Consider the following 16,220-nt stretch of genomic DNA (forward strand, 5'->3'; position numbering starts at 1 on the left):
CTATTTTGAGATAAGGTCTCACTAATCTGTCCAGGCTAGCCCTGAATCGATGATCCTCCTGTCTCAGCCTCCCAGAATGCTGGAATTATAGGCCTGTAATTCCTTTTATTTGTTTACTTATTTTGGTCTTGGGGATTGGCCTTGTGCCTGCTTAAGAACATGCTGTATCACAGAGCTTTACCCCCACGGGATAATATTATAAGGTTGATCACATGTATTTCTCTACTGTCCTGCCTGGGACCTTCCCTCTTCCTTCCTGTGATCTTCCTTTTCTCTGGTAAGACTTATACATTTTTGATTGAAAGTCCTTTTTATGAAAATAAATATACCCCAAAAGCAAATGACAACTTCAGAAAATATGATTACAACCAATCTAAGGGTTAGCAGTCCATTTATAAAGAGCTCTTACCAGCCGATAAAGAAAAAGGTATCTTTTTTGTTCATAACAGGAAATGCTATGAAAATAACATCAGACAATTCATAACAAGATAAATACTAACAGTCACCAAACTTATGAAAAACTTTCCAGTTTCCCAGGGATCAAACCAAATCCCCCAGGGCTCATGCCCGCTGGGGCTGTGGTCAGCACTGCTCCACCCTCAGCTTGCTGCTGACCACCAGAGCCTTAGCAGGGACCCTCCCTGTGGACCCATCGACTCCACAGCTGGAAATCTGTCCCATTGAACACTGTGTGTAAAGCAAAAGTCTGTGTACAAAGATGTCACTGTGAGTGCTTTGTAATAATAAAAAATACCAGAAAAAAACCCTGGATGTGGATAATGAATCACACATTCCATTCCATCCCATCCATACCTTGGGATATTATCATCATTCAAAGTTACTCTTTCAGGGTGCTTCTTGGGGAAAAATGTCCGTAAAATACTAGTAAGTGGAGAAATGGCACCAAAGTACCGTTAACATGGGCCCGATTTGTTTTTAAAGGGTCAAGGAGAATCGGGAGGAAATGCATCAAGATGTAAACGCTGGTTTTCTTGGAGTTTTATGTTGTTATTTTGCTTCATTCCTTTTACCTGTTTGCGAGTGTTAGGATGTGCATGATGTCACGTGTACATTAGGGTTAAGGGAGCCCACGTGTGTACACAGGACACCCCGCCCATGTCACATGTGCTGGTCCAGGGACACACACAGCTGTCCCTGGTTTATTTCTCTGTGAGTCTCAGGAGTGGCAGAGAGAGGGCCTGCGCTGGTCTGAGGGTGTGACTCCCTGTCCTTAGGACGCCTTTGAGACGGCGGAAGAGGGTTCGGAATTCCCACGCCGGACCTGGGCTGGCATCGGAGCCCCAGGGAGCTCCTTAGAAAGGCACATTCTTAGGTCCCACGGGCACCAGCTCCCTGGCCATCGCCCTGGAGAGCTGACCTCTGCAGTTGGAGAACAGGCCTCGCCATGATGCAAAAAAGGCCAGGTACCCACTGCGGCTTTCCACTGGCAGGTAACGAGGCTGGCCTCTTCCCAGGTGGCTCAGTGTCGAGCACGTCTACACAAGCAACCAGCCAGCCTAGGTGAACAACGGGGCGAGATGCTAGGAGGGAGCCTTGGCCCCGTGAGTGCAGCCGTGGAGGGAGTCTTGGCCCTTTTGATTGCAGCACATGGCAAAGCAGACCTGCTGGCGTCTCCCTGGATCTCCGCCATCTGTGCCAGCCGCAGCTCACCTGGGCCTCTGAGTCTCTGACTCGAAATTTTACAGGGTTTTCACATAGCCATTTAAAAATAAAAAAACAAAAACCTGCGTTATCTTCATTTGCTTAGGATAAGCTTGCATGGCGTTAATTTCCCCAGTGTTGTTTAAATAAATTGCACATATTTGCCACTATTTTAAAGCTGTGAGACAAATGCAATAACAAAATCTGGTGAAAATCAATGCCAGACCTGCGCAGGCTTCTGCCTGGAAGATGTACCTGCTTCTCTGGGAAAAAATGCCAACGAGAGTGAGTGGTTCCTGGTGCAGCAAGTGTGTTCTTCGGCGCACACGAGAAGCCAGGGTCTCTCAGAAGGCGGTACACAGACATGGAGGCAAGAGCACACCGAGTACAAGGACTGCTTCCAGTTTCTCCCAGAAACATTTCCCACAGGTGACACCTGCTGATTCTGAGCGCTGATGAGGATTCGAGGTAGAATTCGAACACTACAGTTTCTAAATATAACAGTACATGTACACACGTGTAAGTGCACTCTGCATAGATGTATGTACATTTGTGCACACAGGGAAGTACATGTAGAGGTGTGCTGGGTGTAGGTATGAATACACGCAGGTGTGCATAGGACAACCCACGCGTGTGAAGTATTTTCATGTTATTTGCACGTACCTGTATACACGTGTATTTGTGTGTGTTTGTAGGTCCGTGTCTGTGTGTGTGTATAATATACCAGTTTTCTCAGAACCAGCAGCCCGGCAGCCTGGCCAGCCCGAGCCCCAGCAGGTCCTGGGACTGGATGGGGCCCAGTGGTGCGGCTGCCCTCTGAATCTGGCAGAAGTGGAGGAGAAGCACGGGGAGTGCCTGCTCCGGGCTCCGTCCTCTTGTTCACAGCCGAGACGTGGCTAAGAGGGCAATTTCCAGAACTGTGTAGTACACAGGACCTTGCCCTGCACAAGACTGCTCCACAAGGTCCTGAGGCTGCCTGGGCTCTGCTTGCGCACCCATCCTGATTTGTGGTTTTGGGTTAAGGGACCAGCCCGGCCATCCACTGAGGCCAGCCACTCCTGTCCCTTAACCCACATGGTAGGTCGCTGACTCTTCCCTTCCCCAGGTCCTTGGACTCTGCTCCACCTGTACCAGCTGTCTATTGGGCTCCCTTCACCCCTCCATTCACATGGCAGCTAGGGTGAGGTCCCCAAAGAGCCCCCTCTGACCTCAGTCTGGCAGAAGCTCAGCCACACACAGGGGCCTGTGACATTCTGGCCCAGGCAGCTCCCTCCTCCTGTGGACACTCAGCTCTGCCAGCTGAACTCTGGGGGACCATGCCCGGGGCTCATGGGTGTTCCTCTGGCACAGACCTCAGGAAGGGGCCATGCCTAGGAGGACCAGGAGGGTGTCAGGGCAGCGGAGCAAGCTCAAGGGACAGACAGACTGTCACATCTGTCACACGTTTATGGGGTGCCAGCCTCAGGCCGGGAGATGGCAGAACAGTGAGCTCCACCCTGAAGTCCAGGTCCTGAGTTGCAGGTGCACTGTGTCGTGTGTAGGCATCTGTCACGCAGGCCTCAGGGTGGGGCATGGGCTCGAGAGGCGAGGCTGTGGCAGGATGCCGGTGCCTGTGGTTGATGCCATCTGAGCCAGGCCTTCACTCTGATGGGTCAGCCTATCACCTCTGCCACAGCACCACCAGTCCATCCAGTGCCAGAGTTACGTGGGCGGCTCAGTCCGCTGGAGGGGAGACAGATGCCCACAGGCATTACACCTGGCAGGCACTGCCAGATGAAGTTTTCATCCGGGGCCTGGGGTAGGGCTGAGACAGGACAGCACTCCGTGGGCACCATTTAAACTGAAGGGACACCTAGAGCCCACAGAAAGTGGGGTGGGCAGAGTTGTAGGCTGGGGGAAGCAGGGCTGGGCCTCACCTGCACTGTGTGCTGCTGTCTGGGAGCCCAGCGCATGCACTTTGTGAGGCCTCGCCTTTGACCGCCCCACTGGACCCCGGGATGAGCTGTGGCTGTGGCCACTTAGTCCAGGAGGATGAGTGAGGGATGGGAGGAGGTGAGGCTCCAGCCTGCAGATGCCGAGGAGGCGCCGCTCCTCTGGATGTCTCGTGTGTCCCCCGCCACCTCTGTCGGTGAGCCTGAGTGGGGCTTGCTGCCGGGGGTGCTCTGACCAGCAGAAGTAGCTGGCACCTTCCTGGAGGGCTCATCTTCCGGTGTCCGGGTCCCAGGGCCACACCACCTGCCTGCCACGTGTGCTCCTTTCCCTGCTGCACAATGGCCCAGGCTTTTCTCCACAAGGCAGTCAACCAGGTGTGGGACCTCGGCCACATAGCGCGTGTCTCACAGGCACAAACCGCTGAGAGGCCAGACTCTCCTCTATGAAGCTATGGATCTGGGTGCTTCTTAGTCAGCTTCCATTTAAAAGCATTTCCCATTTCAGATCGCCTCTCTCCACTGAGTCTTAATCCACTGGGCTCAACCGCTGATGCATTCTGCAGCTCCTGCCACCAGATGCGGCATAGGCGGGAGAAGTTGGAGGCCGGGGCCCAGTGCTGGCTGTGGAGCTGGTGGGAGCTTCACTTCGCAACACGGAAGGCAGGCGGTTCTGCTAAACATCAGCTTTCAAAGATTAGATGATGGCGTGGCTGAGAGGGCTGCATCACAGGGACCCCTTCCCTGAACATGGGTCCCATCCTGTCACTGCACGGGGACTGAGGAAGCCAGGATGGGTGATCTCACATTCGTTCCTTCCACATCTGCTTATAGGGACAAGTGGATCCTGGTGCATTCTTCTTGGTGAGTTTTCTGGACACATCTCAAATATGAGCATCCTCTCTCCGTCCAGGGATAAAGTGACACATCTCTTAAGCTTAAGGACATATAAATTGCTATTTCAGGGGAACAGGTAAGGCATAAATAAATTTGAAGGGATGAAAGGAAGGCATGGAAACGACAGTCTTCCATTGACACTGGGAGGCCAAAGATCCAAATCCAAGGCCAAGCTGACTGTTGACTAAAAAGGAATCAGCTTTATCACCCTAAACATCCTGCACCCATTCCCTCACTGGGGTGTGCTCTGGCCCTCAACCGTCCCTCCCTGTGCCCCTGCCCACTCTGGCCCAGGACTCTCTCAAGGAGCACTGTTCTCTGTGCACGACACCGATGAGTGTAATCGACTATGACTTCCAGGTAAGGTCCCCGGGGGCTGTTCAACATTAGCAAGAAGCTGGGTCATTCCTTTCCAGCTTTGTTCGAAAGTGAGATGAATTATGCAAAAATGACCTGGGGCAGTTTTAAATTATCACCTCTTTTTTTTTGAAAAAGGAAAAAAAAAGAGAAAGAAAATGTTAAGGGAAGAATATAATCATATGTACCCCAATCTTCATGCAAAAAGTTATAATTTGTCATCTTTATCTACTCTCCAGCCCATCCATCTGCTCGCAGGCCCAGACTTACATAGTTGAGCAGAAGCCTGGGTCCATGGGTGGCTCCCAGGATGCTCAGGGGGAAGCCACAGAGAGCAGTGTGAACAACCAGGCCTGCTCTGGGTAAGGAGCTTGGTGAATGCCTGACGCAGGTGAGTGGGGCCTTTCCCTACCGCCTTGGTTTGAGGTGGGCAGGATTCAGTTCACAGGCAGATGCTGATCACTATCTTCCCAATTTCCTTGTGACAGAAATGCACTCCAACCTGGACCTAACGCACCAGGCTTCCGATGGGTGGGTAGGTCTGGGCTCGGAACGGTGGACACGCTCCTGGGGTGCTGTGGTGCTGTAGAGAGCTATGTAAATGCTGCCCACTGCCACAGGGGCACTGAGAAGACCTCTCAAACAGACAGCCCAAGGTTGGAACAGCCTGTTAACCCCACAGCCACACGTGACAACTCTGATGGGTCCTGTACCTGTTCTCCCAGCTGCCTGGGCCTTGGTGACCCTGCTGGATGCTTCCTTAGCATCTTAAATTTCCTCCTGATTTTCAGAAAGGTGTGGATACAAGTCCGTCCAATTCAGTTAAAGCAATTTGTGGAAATTTTCACGTCACTTCCTCATGGGACAGGCCAACCAGGAACTGCGATGCTGTGGCACCAGGCCCTTTGTGGTCAAGGCATCCTACATTCTGCTCTCGTCTCGTGAGATGCTATCATCAGCTTTCCTGACCCCAGAAAGCGACGCTTTGGGAAGGTGCTGGCGCAGTCTCATCCCTCTGACTGGCAGTGCAGCCCTGTGAGCCACAGTGCTGAGCAGATGCCGACGGAGAATAAGAGCTCCTGCTCGACCCGGCACAAAGGGATAGGGCACTGGGTCAAAGAGGGAATTGTGTCCTCTCCCAACCCTGGTTTCCCCTCTCTCCTGGGCTCCCAAGCAAGGCAAACTGGGTGGACAGCAATTCCACCAAGGAAGAGAAGAAACAAGTAATTGTGACAGCCCCAGAACGAGGATGTAGCCTTCACCTGAACACGCTCCTAAGCCGTGCGCTAGACAGACAGGGCCTTCCCTTCCATGAAGATGGATACACAGTGAGCAGGGGTCTCCCACGGCTTTCAGTGTGACCGGGGCCACTGACTGCCACCGGAGAACAAGGACTGGGGAGACTTTCTTCAGCGCTGAGACGGAGGATTCAGGGCCACATCAAGAGGAACAACATCTGGCTGCAGGTTTCCTCCATGGCTGCGGAGTGGTGAGGACCTGCCATGGCTTTGGAGATACCACAGGAGGAGCACACGAAGTTCCCATGTGGACGCGGGAGGGCTGTCATCTGCCAGCGAGTGGCAGAGCAGGCGGAACCCCGCCCCATAGGAGCAGTGACTCTGCAGACCCGCCCAGACTTCTGGGCCACACCTCCTGGGGCTGCTGTAGGAGCTTGGAGCTGGGCCCTGGCCTTGAACAGAGCCCTTCCGTGTAGGGCGGTGGGAATTCGCGAGCACTGGATACTACATGTCCGAGCTTTGTGTGGGAGGAGCACCCTCTCTGTGACTGCAGCAGAAGGGCACGCCGAAGGTGGAGGTTTCTGGGCCACTGAAGCCCCACGTCAGTCCTGCAGCTCTGAGGAGGCCGCAGGGTCTTCTGTTCACCCACAGACACGACCACCCTTGCGTCTCGCCAGCCACGCCTGCATCTCCCTCCCCCGCCTGCCTGTGGCTCCTGGTCTGTCCGGGGACTGTCTGGAGACAGACTGGCCGCAGAGCCCCTGGCACATTCTCAGTCATTTCCGGTTCCTGCTGGCCTGGATGGCTCTATTTGGGTCCACACGTGACCGTTCCCGCCACACAAGTACACACGTCTTAAGCTCTTGCCTTCTAAGATTATTGACTGCACAGGGCTCCATGGTGGGAATGAAACGTTTGGAAAACAATGCCGCATTTCTGCACTATGAACGAGTAACACAACGCGCGGGGACAGGGGAAGATGAGATTTATTCCCCAAGTACCAATGCTATTTACAGGCCCCTTCTACTTCTCCACCTCGCTGGCTTCCGGTTTTCCTCTCCTTTCTAGGTCAAACGTGCTTCAATAAAGGAAGCAGTGTGGGCCCCTGCTCCCCCAGTGTCGAGCCTAGTACTGCTTTTAACTGAGAATAATTCAACTTTCTTGAAAAAGAGGGACACTGAGATCTGCACAGATAATTCATTCCTTTACATCCTACTTCCTTTTCTATCTACCTTGGAAAAGATATTTTGCTTGCCTACAAACATGTATATTTAAAATACTTAGCTAGGGCGTGGTCTGCCAGCCTTCTAGCTGGTTTCTATGGTAGCTAAGGATGGACAGAATAAAATGGCATTTAACAAACAAAGTAAAACAACAGAAAGCTATCTATGCTCTTAAACAAACAGAATGCAGGAGACATTTAAATAAACGTCTGCATGAGTCTGGTTTTCAGAAAGTGCCAGCTGGGCTCTTCCATGCACCCCATGCCTAGGGGAGCTCAGTGCCTTCTCTGCCCTCCAGACCAATGCTTTGATCTTTTATGGGGGTTGGATTCTGAAATTCCCACTGAGACAATGCAAAGGAGGTTTTCTGCACCATGGGGTGAGCATTTCTTTTTTCACTGTATCTGTTTGGCTGGAATATTCCAGCGCCTGGGCAGGGCTGGAGGCCCTAAGTTGGGGCTCTGGGGCCGCACTGCCACGTGCTCTGGTACAGTGACCACGGGTGACACAGATGTGGGCACTCATCGCTCTCCTACCAGCACTACCTTGGCACCTGTGTGCAAGCAGCAGCATTGGTGTGGAGTCCGATGCTGCCCACATGGGGTTCTCCAGGTGCTGCTGGGCCTCACCTCAACCCTGGCTCTGGAAAAGAAACAGTGTTTTCCTCAAGAGGCTGCCCGCAACGTGTGCCAACGTTGGATGCGGAGAAATACCCGTGAAAATCTGTCGCCACACTTGCGGCCCACTCTCGGGGCAGTCAGGTCGGGCCTGTGGCAGCCTCCCTTCGGAGCGCAGGGGTGTGCAGGTGCTTCCACCCACAAAAGCAGCCACTTGCCTCCCCAAGGTGACCAGGGCAGTGCACAAGCTGTCCACAAGCTCACCGTGGCTGTGTTGCCATTTGTTTTTCTAGAATTGCCGTTTCCCACCTTTTGGAGAAGGATGAAAGCAACGTTGGTGTTTTGCTGAGCCCTGAGCTGCATGGCATGGGCTCCCCTGACACCTCCTAGCTGGTCGGTGTCTGAGGCCCACCTCCATCCAAATCCCCACACCTTAGGTATCCAGGCTCAGGAACTGGAAGGCCAGGCTCTACCTGCGAGCCTCATCCCCGCAAGTGGCAGGAGCTGATCCCCCCGCCTTTCCCCGTATGGGGGATTGAGCTCAAGACCTTGTGCTTGCGAGGCCAGTGTGTTGCCACTGAGCTACGTCCCCAGCCCGGAAGCTGATTCTTAAGGCCTCCCATTTCTGCTCTCTTTACTACCCGAGTGCCTCAGTGGGCACCCAAAACGAGCCCCCTGAATTGCATGATGGGTCTGATGGGTTGCAAGAATGGGAGGGTGAGGGCCACAGGGACGGGGTGATGTCGTGCGTGTGAGGGCAACGGACCAGTTGCTGGAGTGCTGCTCTGGCTGACCGACAAAAGACCACGCAGGTATGTATACGGGGCCAGTTCTGGAGGCTCAAGTTGAGGTCAGGATCCCTAGGCTGAAGACAGCCTGCTCCACCCTCTCAGTTTCTGGTGGCTGTGGTGACCTTCCGTGTCTCTGGCAGGGAGAAACATCACTCCACCGCCGGCCTCCGCTTGTGTGGCACTCTCACCAGGCGTGTTTGTGCCAGCTTCCCCGATTCTGAAGGACACTGGCCACACTGGACCCCAGGGACCTGCCTACTCACTACATCTGCACCCGGTCTTGCTCATCTTCCAAGGCCCTGGAGGGCAGGGCTTTAGCCCCTGTTATCTTGGGGAGCACAGCTCAGCCCAGCCAACCAAGGAGATGTGAAATCCGGAGAAAGAACCCAGGCCAGCATCCAGGCCCCTCCGATGGTGGGTCTTGCCAGGTTGAGTTTATCCTCCACAAAGGCTGATGCGCCATAAAACCCAATATAAGTTTCATAAACAACAGTGTCTTTTTTGCAAACTACACCCATCGCCACGTTCCAGCGCCACCCCAGCCGGGTGGATGACACCTGTGAGGGAAACTTTGTCTCTGGTATTTACTGTGAGGCTCAGCGTGCTCAGATTCCTCAGGGGGACTCAGCGCTCCGGTGGGAAATATGTGACCTCATTTGCATTTTCTAATTGAATTGCTATCAGCTTTCCTGCAAGACTGCACAGAAAAACTTCTTCCAGATTCTAAGACTGCTTGTTTCACCCAAGGAAAGGCGGCCTTTAATAGCTGCTAGGAGAGGGCAGGAAAAGAGGGAGAAAAGTCACCAAATTTTTATGGCTCACCTAACTGTAAAGTTGTCAGTTTTCCCAGCTCCACAGAGAGTCGATAAAATAATGGATGGGGGCTGCACGTGCAGAAGCATTAGCATCAGAGGAACAGAAAGTACAGAACTGGGGAATCAGGGGGTCCCTGGGCGACAGGCCTCGGGGGATCTGCCTCAAGGCTCCACTCCGCAAGGGGGCTGTCCGCTTTGCTAGAGCCTTCTATGACAGTGCTCCTGTTCCCTGTGTGCCCACCTCAACTCCGCCCTCTTCAAACCTGGCCAGGAAGCACTTGGCACACTTTTACTTATTTGTTTTTTAAAATTTAATTGTGAACCATAAGCTATATGCAGGAAGGTGCACAAACACGTAGGCGAACAGCTAAGCAAATCATTGCTGAATAATAACACCTGGCCACGAGCTCCCCAGCACAGCCACCTGCTACCCCAGCCTTGGTGTTATACTTCGGGGTTGCCTGTACGTTTGGACCTCCTGGGAATGCAATTTGGTAGGGTTCCTGTTTCCACCTCAGTGGCCTCCTGCTTCCTTTCCTCAGCCACAGGCATGTGAGTCCCTCATCCTCTGCCTTCTAGCTGTAGTTGGCGCACTTCCACAGCTACGTGTGTCCCCCGTGTGGATGCACCACAATTGGTGTGGCCTCCTGCTTCCTTTCCTCAGCCACAGGCATGTGAGTCCCTCATCCTCTGCCTTCTAGCTTTAGTTGACGCACTTCCACAGCTACGTGTGTCCCCCGTGTGGATGCACAATTGCTCCAACCATTCCAGTGGCCATGGGTGTCCAGGGTGTGCCCAGGTGTGGACTATCATAAGAAGTGCGGCGCGTGGGGACAGAGCTCAGGCCTCGTGTGCCACTCCCACGGGGCATGTGGAACGCCGGGTGTATCCACGCTCAGCTTAATGAGGACCCCATGGCTGTCAGCAGGGCTGGTACCCCCGAGCACCCCACAGGGCTCTCTCATGTCTAATGGTGCCACAGTCTCACTGATAAGCTACTATGATGTGTTTCCAGCTTTGCCATCCTGGTGGATTCCGATGGTGTGGCAGGTGGCCCTGTGTGGCCTTCCACCGCGACACTCTCCCGCCTGTGCTTCTCTGAACTGGGGGCTCTGTATCCCAGACCTGAGTCCTTGGTCCTGATGCAGTGTTGCCTCTGACCTCCCTCCCAAGCTCTTATCTTCGGCACTCTCTTAGATCAGTGCTTTGATAAGCAGAAGTTCTTCTTTTAAGTGAAGTCCAACGATCAATCTCCGTCATCTACTTCAAGCTTCCTGTGCTGTGTACTTGACCACTTTCCTGCCCCAAGGCCACAAGTACTCCCTACTTCTCTTCTCAGTGTATTCTTTTGTCTTCCGCATGAAGATTCAGTCCACCTGGAATTGGCTTTGGGGTGTAGAGTGCAGCTGGGGCTGCTTTCTCCATTTTCTTAAGAGCACCCACGTGCCCAGCGTCGCCATGAACACAGTCCTCCCCACTGTTCTGTAGGGATTGGTGCATGTTTCCTTTCAGTGCCAGATAGTAAATATTTCAGGGCAAGTGGAGGCTATTGTGCAGGTGCTCCTATCGCCACTGTAAATGTAGCCATTTACAAATACAAAAGCCCTTCTTAGCTTGCAGGCAACAGGAAAGCAGGTAGCTTTGGCCTGCAGGTTGGTGTCGGCTGGGCCCCACCCTGGAGTGCCTCTCCCGTGTCTGTGCCGAGTGTGCTTGGCCGGACCTGTCCACTCACATATGTGAAGTGCCATTCAAAGTGGTCTGCCTGTACGCTAAGCTCTAAAGCTGAGCACCCTGTTCTGTTTCCTTTGTCTCTCTGAACATCTGTGCGTCAAAAGCACATTTTACTGCTGTTCTCAGAAGCGGGGTGCCCCTGAGGAGTCCTGGCTGGCAGTGACTGGGGAGAGTTGGGGATGCAACTTCCACTTAGCAGAGGCCAGGGATGCTGGTTAACACCCCCACGCATGGGACACCCCGAGGCAGGCACCATCCCCCGGGCTGAGAGCTCGAGGCTGGAGCCCTGGCCAGTCACTGCTGTGTGTCCCAGAACAGCACAACTTCTCCTCTCCAGGGATGGCGAACCTTTTAGAACTCTCCATGGCAACAAACAGCCAGCTGTGGCACACATGCCAAAGGTTTGCCACCACTGTTCTAGGCTATTCTTGGTCCTTTGAACTTCTACTTCGGATTTTAAAACAAGATCTTTACACTTCTATAAACAAGTAGATAAAAAAATCTGTTGGGATTTTTACTGGGAATGTATTGACTCAGGAGAAATCTCTGGGTAGAATTAATATCATCACAATGATATGTCTCCTAAGCAGAAGCCTGGCATGCCCTCCACTTGAGTCTGTAAACCAGTCCCCGTGATAGGTAAGAGTCCCTCCGTGTTTTGTTCAGTTTTCCCCGGTCACACGATCTTTCCCAGGGCTATTGTAATTCTGGTAAGGGTTGGATTTCTTTCTCTCATAGTCATTTCTGGTACACAGAAGAAAGCTTGTGTCTCACCCAACACCTTGCTAACCTCACATCAACTTCAGTGCACCAGGTACAAGTTCTCCAGACTTTCTATGTTCAATCATGTTAGTTTCATTTTCATTTATTCTGATTTCTTTTCCCGGCTTCACTGCATTGGCCTGGGCCTCCAGAGAGTGACATAGCCTCCTTGTCCTATTGCTGGTCATAAGGGAAGGCTTTGACTATTTCAACAACAAACTGCCTGGCCGCTATAGGTCTTTTGTAGCTACCAGCATGAAATCATGCAAGGTAACTTCCTGACCTAATACACTGAGTTCTGTCACCTGGAAGGGAGGTTAAATTCTAATAATCGCTATTCAGATGATCATATAAACTTGATCCCTTATTCTGTATTGAATTATATTGATTAAGCCATTCTTAAAGTCTTAGGACAAATCCAGTTTGGTCACGACATCATCCTATGTGAACGGAGCTAAATTCAAGTTTGTTGAAATTTTGCATGGGGCTTTGCGTCCCCTGTGGGCAAGACTGGCCCCAAGTATCCTTTCTGTTACTGTTTTTTTTTTTTTTTAATGCTTTTGAATAGTTTTTGTTAGTTCTGGACAGGGCCTTGGCCAGCATGGATGAGTCTGTGACTGCGCCTGGACACAGCCTGTGTTGGTTTTGGACAAAGTTCTTGCTCATTTGGGGCAAACTTCTCACTGGCTTGGGATATGGTTCCTATCAAGCTTCAGCCAGCAACACTTTGGGGGAGTGATCCTCCTGGTACAGCTCTCTGCACAAGTTTGTGTAGGATTAATTTAAAATTCTCAGCAGTGGAACCAATGAACTGTATTTCTCTGTTACGAATTTAAATTTGTTCATAGTAATGAAACTTCAGATGTTCTTCACGTTAGTTTTGGTAAATCGTATAGTTGTAGACTGTTACACATGCCATGTTATTTTAAAATATATTGGTACAATTAAACATTTGGCAGTAACCTCAAATTCTGTTTCCATCATCCACGAGATTGATCATGTTGGTGCTTTCTCTTCCTGGAATGGATTATTTGTACTTTCGATCCTTTTTCTTACTTAGCCTGATCAGCTTAGTAGTCCAGAAAATGAACTTTTGTCATTGATTATGTGACTTCTCAGTTTCCTGGATGCTCATTTCCACTTATTTTCCCCCAATTTTATTCAGGCTTCATTTCCAGCTCTTTTCATGTAATTTTGAGATGAAGGCTTAGACCTCTGCCTTCCCCCTTCTTTATCATACGTTAGTTCAAGGAAAATTATTTCCACCTGGGCATGGCTGTAGCTACACCCTGCAAGTTCTGTTATTCTGTTCAAAATATTTTTTTCCATGTGATTTCTACCCAAGGGTTAATAGAAGTGTTTATTTAACTTCTGAGTCTACAGATACCATCCAACTATCTTTTTTTGTTACTGATTCTTAGCTTAATTACTCTGAGGTAAGAAAACAAACGATGTTTTGATCTTAAATCTGTGAGGCACGTTGAGACTTGCTTGGTTGATATTTGAAAATGGTACTTAATTTGGCAGTGGTTGGCTTCTGTGTTTCATATATGCCTCTGTGAGGTCAGACAAACTGCAGTGTGGTTCTCACCTTTTATTTCTTGCTGATATTCTGTATGCTTGTTCTTTTACTTGCTGACAGATGCCAGTTAAAATTCAGCATTGATTATAGACTTGTTTGTTGCTTACATTATTTCTCCTTTCACTTCTATCAACTTCGATGTGAATAATTTGAAGTCACATATGTGCACACAAATTTGGCATTCTTCAGGGTGGGTTGGCTACTTTTGCGTTATGAAATGTCCCTCTTCACACCACTGCTTTTTTTGGGCCTATTTATCTGGTCAACAGAGCCACCAACAGCTTTCTTCTGATTGCATTTTGCATGGTATTTTTTCCCTGTGATTTTACTTCTCCCTTTTTTCTATTCTTACATTTTTTTAGGTATAACAGTAAACTGAATATAGTTGGACTTTTAAATTTAATCTGTGATGTTTTTTCTTAGTTACGTGTCATTATTTTTCTTTTTTATAATTACTGATATATTTGCAAATCTGCCACCCTACTCAAAGAGTTCGTTTATTGTTTTCCTTTATCTTTTCTTGCTTTGTTTGGATTTTTATTACTCTATTGTTCCATTTATTACTTTAGAACTCATACAATCCTATGAGTCGTCTAGTAACTTTTCAAAGGCCTTACAACGAATATCTTTGTCTTTCCAATGTTTTTTTATCCAAAGATCTAAAATCCAAGACTCTGAATATCACCATGGTGCCACAGGCAGAAAGCACCATGCCCGACCTCAGCGAAGGGTCATGCTAAAAAACACTGCACAATCCTACCTTCCAGCAACGTGGGTAAGGGAGACACAAGGCATAAATGAATTCTGTGCCTGGATTTGTTGGTCCCATTCCCAAGATCTCTCATTGTATATATATGCAAAAGAAAAATCTGAAAACTGAGCAGGGAGCGCGGCTGGTCCAAGCGTTCGGAGTAGGGATTCTCCGCCAGTCCCTGCAGCGTCCATCATCTCCCAAACTGCACACCTCAGACCCCGCTCGCCAGAGTTCACGCAGCTCTTGCCATGCACTTGAATCTCCAGCTCACACCCCAGGAAGGCACCATGCTGCCGGGATTCCTTCATACTTTCCTGTCTTCCTAGCCTTTCATTTCTTCCTCTGTTTCTATTTTGCCTCAACTTGTCTTTTTTTTGTTGTTTTTTTTTTGAGACAGGGTCTCACTACGTAGTTGAGACTGACCTGGGACTCACTGTGTAGCCCAGGCTGGTCTCGAACTCACAGCGCTCCTCCTGCCCGGGATTTTCTCTTTGATTTCTGATTGCAGGTCTCTTACTACTGTAAAGTGCTGGAATGAGTCTTTCTTTATATGTATCCAGTTCTAGGGCTTCTCGAATCTGGGAGATTTTCACGCATCACTGCTGCTGCATTTCAGCCCCCGTGCTGCGAACACGGACGTTAGCCCCCGTTGTGCCTCTCTAGCGGCTCTTGCCCGCTCTCCTGCCTTTCCCTCTGCCCAGCTCCGTCTGTCCTTTCCCTCCCATAATTCCTTCTTCAGCGCTCCTCTCATCTGCAGACACACTCACCCCCTGAGCGCTACCTTTGTTTGTCATGTTTTAGGTCCCTTCACCGTTGTACACATTACGTCAGCGTCTTACAAGTAAGTTGCTTAAACAGAGGAAGCACAGGGACTGCAACATCCGTGGCTGATGGCTCCATTATGTGCAGCACCCAGAGAGGAGGGTTTTTTTTTTTTTTTTTTTTTTTTTTTTTTTTTTTCTTTTTTTTCTTTTTTTTTTTTTTTTTTTTTTTTTTTAAATCATCTGCTGTTTCTCCTGCTTTTCTCTTATGGTGTCCTCTTCCACCTCCTGTGTCCAGGAGTTTTCGGTTGTATGCTAGACATTATTTATAAAGGAAGACAGAAACCTGGCAAGGTGGCACACACTTATAATCCTAGCACTCCGGTAGGCAGAGGCAGGAGGATCGAAAGTTCAAGCACTGCCTGGCCAACGTAGTGACTTAGAGAGACCCTGTCTCAAAATAAGAAATAAGAAGGGGCTGGGATACAGCTATGTGAAGGCCTTTGGTTCAATCCCCAGTACAGAAAGGAAGAAGGAAAAAAGTCGGGGCGGTGGGGGGACATCAACAAGTGAGATGTGAATTTGGGAAGGAGGCCTAAGCCCGTGGGCCGGCGCACTGCCAAGCGCTGGTCATATCTCGTGCAGCCGGGTGCTCTGAGCCCGGGATGTGAGTGCCGTTTCCTGCCCCACCGCTGGGTGCATCCCAGGCCCAATGTGAGCTTTCGGGGTACTCGACCTGGAACGGCGTCTCCACCTCCTAGGAGGACTGGATTAGTTGCGTTAGAAATTGCTTCATTAACATGCCAAACAAAAGGTGTCATTATATTTTCAATTAGTGCCTTTTTTCTGAGGCCTGTGGATCGGAAGGAGCTCTGCCCTCTGCTCACAAGGCTCCAGGTTTCTGCATCACAATCGGGGACCGGGGCAGCTTAGCTGGGAGGTGAGCAGGGAGCAGGGAGGTGAGCGGTGCCCTTCAGCACCTGCACCCACATGGGGGGCCTCACGGCGGGAGCCTCTGCTGCTGGAGACACGTGGTGTCCCGCTTCACACACCCAGAGGACACGCAGGCCACCTTTCCCGCGGGGTCCGCTTGTCCCTGGCG

General features: G+C 50.6%; 1 protein-coding gene across 1 annotated transcript in view; it reads right to left on the reverse strand.

The window, feature by feature from the left end:
• The window catches only part of Cdh4 (cadherin 4), a 162,571-nt gene that overhangs the window by 123,743 nt on the left and 22,608 nt on the right, over positions 1–16,220 (reverse strand). The window lies entirely within an intron of this gene.

The sequence above is a fragment of the Fukomys damarensis genome, unplaced genomic scaffold, assembly GCF_012274545.1.
Source record: "Fukomys damarensis isolate Sample0158 unplaced genomic scaffold, DMR_v1.0_HiC HiC_scaffold_22, whole genome shotgun sequence".
Lineage (NCBI taxonomy): Eukaryota > Metazoa > Chordata > Mammalia > Rodentia > Bathyergidae > Fukomys > Fukomys damarensis.